The sequence below is a fragment of the Dipodomys spectabilis genome, unplaced genomic scaffold, assembly GCF_019054845.1.
Source record: "Dipodomys spectabilis isolate Male_0828 unplaced genomic scaffold, ASM1905484v1 ptg000365l, whole genome shotgun sequence".
Classification (NCBI taxonomy): Eukaryota; Metazoa; Chordata; class Mammalia; order Rodentia; family Heteromyidae; genus Dipodomys; species Dipodomys spectabilis.
The window spans coordinates 3,129,542-3,134,854 of NW_024871042.1; the positions used below are offsets into that span (position 1 = coordinate 3,129,542).

General features: G+C 37.2%; 1 non-coding gene across 1 annotated transcript; it reads right to left on the reverse strand.

The window, feature by feature from the left end:
• Positions 1-1,302: 1,302 nt before the first annotated feature.
• LOC122096175 lies at positions 1,303-1,497 on the reverse strand. The gene has a single exon (XR_006145266.1). It is a non-coding gene; the product is annotated as a U2 spliceosomal RNA (small nuclear RNA).
• Between the last annotated feature and the right edge of the window lie 3,816 nt (positions 1,498-5,313).

Below are 5,313 nucleotides of genomic sequence, written 5' to 3' on the forward strand. Positions count from 1 at the left end.
TCTAATAATCAATGACGGGTATATATCTGGGGATGAGCAGAACAGCAATTAAGTCATGCAAAAAAGAAAGAGGAAAAAAAAAGGATCAATAGGTCAAAAGAGATTTTTTTTTAAATAAGCACACACACATATACACTTCTAAAATAAAAATTATGAAAGAAAAAAAGAAAAGAATTTTTAAAATGAATAATAAATAGGTAGAAAAAAGAGTTCTTTGATTTTTTTCGGGGGAGAGGAGAAGGTGGAAGGAAGATTTTGTATTTCCCCTGTGACAGTAACCAGTCTCTTGGTGGGGTCTCTGGTCTGCTTGTGGTGTTTGGTTTTCCTGTGGCTTGATTGTTTTCTTAAGTCAGTTTGTTTGAGCAGGTAAACAGCTCTGCCTTACCCAGGACTTTGTGATCCTCCTCCCAGACTAGTTCAGTGGGAGGGAGATCTGCTTTGAGTATCACAAAAAAGAGAAACGGCTGTTTCCTCTAGTTTGTAGATGCTGTGATGAGGCTAGGTTCTGGATAGAGTTGAGGCTTTTCAGCAAACAGTAGCTTTCCCTGAAGGGCTAGCTCCTGAGACACTCACAGATCCCAGCCTGGAGCCATTCTCAGGGTTATGTTTACTGAGTTTCAATTGTTTGTCAAGGCTGCTGTAGGGAGGGGCAGCCTCTGGCTCTGTTTACCCAGTGAAGAAAGTCACTCCTCTGGGGCAGAGCTTTGTCTGCCTGAGCAGGTTGACTTTCCCCTGGGTGAAGTTGAGCCTGGCAGGTCAGGTCAGGTTCCTGTGCCCTGCTAATGGCTCCAATTGTTTCTTTCCAAGGCCTGGGTTGGAGCTAGCTGCTCAGCCTGGCCTTTGTCAGTATCAAAGATGGAGATCTTGGGGCTGGGAAGGTGGCTCAGTGGTAGAGAGCTTGCCTTGCATGCTCAAGGCCCTGAGTTCGATTCCTCAGCACCACATAAGCAAAAAGAAAAAAGCCGGAAGTGGCGCTATGGCTCCAGTGGTAGAGCGATAGCCTTGAGCTGAAGAGCTAAAGGACAGCGCCCAGGCCCAGGCCCCACAACCGGACACCCCCCCCCAAAAAAGATGGAGATCTTCTCTGGTCATGGGGGAGGAGCTGCCTTCCCACTGTGGCTTCATGAGAAGGAGTGAGGATTCCAGGGCTCTACTTACGCCAGACTTGGTTCCTGGACTGTCCCTGGTCAGAAATCAGCAGGATGATTTCTGCTTCTTGTCAGTTCTTGCTGGTAGTGAGTAGAATCTGCTAGCATGCTGCATCTGGCATCTGTGTCCCGGACTTTCTCTGTTGGTATGGAGGCCACATTTGCCACCGCAGCCACTTACAGCTATGGCTACCAACAAGTGCTCAGATCTGTCTCATTCACCAATCTGCCTGGATTTTCCCTCTCTGGCCAAACTCTGTATATTGTCCTTGGTTAAATGATGTATCAGATATTAAACTGATAAGAACAGATATGACACTTGATCTTAGCCAAAAGGCAGAGAAGCGATCGGTACCCTGAATCTTGTATATACACTTCTCTAATTTGGGGAGGGGAAGGGAAAAAGCAAAATGTTTAAATAGGGATACAGATTGACCAATTGTAACAATGAGTTGTACAAGACACTATGTTGAAAAAGAACTTTACAATTTATGGGAGGGGGATGAGGGTAGTTGTGGAGGTGGGAGGGAAGGGATGGTAAGGGAAAAACAAAGGAAGAGGCAATAATGCTTGATAGGAAATGTACTCATTACCTTGCTCATGTAATTGTAACCCCTCTGTACAGTATTTCTACAATAAAAAAAAAACACAGCATAGTATTGGCCCAAAAATAGATTCGAAGATCAATAGAACAGACTTGACGACCCAGAAATAAAATCATACATTTACAGTTATCTGATATTTGATAAGGGATCCAAATATATACAGTGGAAACAAGATAGCCTTTTCAATAATTAGTGTTGGGAAAACTTGGCATCCATATGCAGCAAACTAAAAGTGCATCCCTGTTTATCACCATGCACAAATATTTGAAATTACTGCAAGAGGGAGTAGGAGAAACACTAAAACTCATAGACATGGGCAGAAACTTTTTGAAAAGAGGCCTGGAGCACAGCAGACAGGAGAGAAACTTGACAAATGGGATTAAGTCAAACTGAAAAATTTCTGCACAGCCAAGGACATAGTTACAAAACTAGAAAGACAGCATCAGCCTGGGAGATCTTTACCAGCAATATATCAGACAAAGGCCTAATATCCACCATACAAGGAGCTCAAAAAAAGTAACCCCTCCCAAATTTAATAAGCTAACTACTAAATGGGAAAAGGAGCTATGGAGAGATTTCTCAGAAGAGGAGGTAAGAATGATAAAGAAACACATAAGGAAATGCTCATCATTCCTGGCCATAAGGAAATGCAAATCAAAACAACTCTGAGATTCCATCACACCCCAATTAATAATCATACCGTGAATTCTAACAACAAAAAATGTTGGAAGGGATGTGTGGAAAAAGGAACCCTATTGCACTGTTGCTGGGAATGTAAACTAGTACAACCACATTGGACAACAGTCTGGAGATTCCTCAAAAAAAAAAAAAGAAATATAGATATTCCCTAAGATACAGCCATACCCAGAACATCACCAGCCAGGATACCATAAAGACATCTGCACAACCATGTTCATTGCTGCACTATTCACAATAGCCAAGTTGTAGAAACAGCCCAGATGCCCTACAATAGATGGGTGGATCCCAAAAATGTCATATATACAATGAGATTTTACACAGCCATTAGAAGAACAATACACTATTATGTCATTTGCAGAAAAAAAATAGAATAAATCTAGAACAAATCATGTTAAGCCAACCTCAGAGAGACAAATGGTGCATTTTCTCTCGCATGGGGAAGCTATATTTAAATACACAGGGACATAATAAGTTATATAGAACTCTTGGCATTCACATATAGGGAAAACAAAGGAGGAGTACAAAGGCTCAATGCCTATGTGCATACAAAATAAGGTTTATCAAAATGAACTCCAGGAAATGGAAATGAGGTTTTTTTATTTTTTGCTAATTGTGTACTTTTATTTTTGTTTGTTTGTGCATTTATCCGTCCTTGGGAGGGAAAGGAGGATACAGAAATGGAGGAACAAGGGGTGAACAAATGCAGCAGTGGTACCCACTAGACGCTGTGTTGAAAATTAACTATACAATTTGTGTGTGGGGACAAGAGGGAAAAACTGAGAGAGAGTAAAGGAAGGGTAACCTTGTCCAAAAAGAAATGTATTCTTTATCTGACTTATGTAACTGTAATTCCTCTGTACATCACCTTTATAATAACAATAAAAAATTAATTAAATAAATAACTTTTTAAAAAACTTCCTCTAAATACTACTTTAGGTAAATCACATAAATTTTGATGTTTGATTATCATTTTAATTTATCTCAAAATGTTTTATGTTTATTTCTTTTGAGAGTTTCTTTTGATTCATTGTATTATGTGAGTGTGTGTTTAATTTTCAAATAGTTAATGATTTTCCAAGTACATTTCTAGTTATCAATTTCCATTGTAATTGCATTGCTGACTAAGAACATGCTTTATGTGACTTCTTTTAAACACACTAAGATATATTTTGGGCTTCAAGTGTTTATATTCGAGAATGTTCCATGTGGACTTAAGAATGTGTATTCTACTTCTGTTGGGTGCAAGATACTATAAATTTCAATTACATCAAGCTGATTTGTAGTGTGAGTGAGGTACACTCTACACTTATTGATTTTCTGTCTTCTTAATATATGATTACTGACAGAGGAAAGGAAAAGCTTTCAAGTATACAGTGGATTTGTCTATTCCTCCTGTGACTACACCAAATTTTGCTTCATGTAATTTAATGTCCTGTTGTCAAGCATCCATAGCTTAGGACTGCTATGTCATCCTGGAAAACTAAGCTTCATAGTGTAGTACCATTTTTATCCCAGAGGATTTTCCTTATTCTTGAGACTGGCTTCTTTGACATTAATATAGCTTGAAGTGTTGAAGGGTGAGGTCAAGGGAATGGGGGGCAGATGTGTGAAGAGAGGATGGGTGGAAGAATGTAGTCATAACACTCAATGCACATAAGTGAAAATGTGACTAGGAAAATTGAAGAGATGAGTGGGGAGACGGGGAGAATGATGAAAGGGCTGCGATTGATCAAAAGACACTGTACTCATAAACTCACATGATGAATTGAGACCCTTTGTACAAGTAAAGATAATAAGAGAGAGGAAAAAGAAAATTAGAATAGATACTCCAGTTCTTTTGATTAATGTTAGCAGCCTTTCTCACCTTTAATTTTGTTAGTCTTTATATTTAAAATGAAATTTATGTAAACTACTTATCCTTGAGTTTTGTGTATATACACATATTATATATATATATATATATATATATATATATATATATATAATGTAGATCTAGTCTGAGAGTCTCTTTTACTTGATGCAGTTAGATTATTTAAAGGGATGATCAATCTGTAGATTTAATATCAGCCATGTTTGTAACAATTTTCTTTTCTTCCAACTTTATTTGTATATTCATATTTCTATTTTATCTCCTCTTTGCATATCAGTTATACTTCTAATTTTAAAAATTCAAATTGCTTGAAGCTTACAATATAATTTAAGTTCACCTTCAAATAACACCATTCTGCTTCACATGAAGTTCAGGTACCTCATAAAAATAGTTTGTGTCCTCTCTCTTATCCATTTCAACATCATTGTCATTCAACTCACATACCCATAGGCTTTAGTCACCCAATACATTCTTACTATTATTACATTATACAGTTATCTTCTACATCAATCGAGAATAATGAAAGTTTTTTATTTTATTTTCATTGATTTATTCCCTGAGATTCTTCATTTCCATATCTATTTCTATATATCTGTATCTCCTTAAGATTTTTATCTACATCATTTCTATTTTCTGAAGATTGTCTTTTTAAAACATTTATAGCAACACAGACCTGCTGGGAATGAGTTCTTTAAGCCCTCATTTGTCTTAGAAAGTTAGTTCTCCTCCACTTTTAAAGGATATTATTGCTAGATAAAGAATTCTAGATTGGTGGAAGGTTTTTCTATAACAAACAAAATTTAAATAATATGATTCTTGCTGACATTGCCTCTGATGAGAAATGTGATAAATTTCTTGTCCTTATTCCTCTGTAGGAAAGACAGCATTTTTTTCTCTAATGTCTTTCAGTTTTCTTTCTTTATCTTTGATTACTTGCAGTTTCAATATAATAAACCAAGGATAGATGTATGGCAGCTTTTATTTTGTGGAA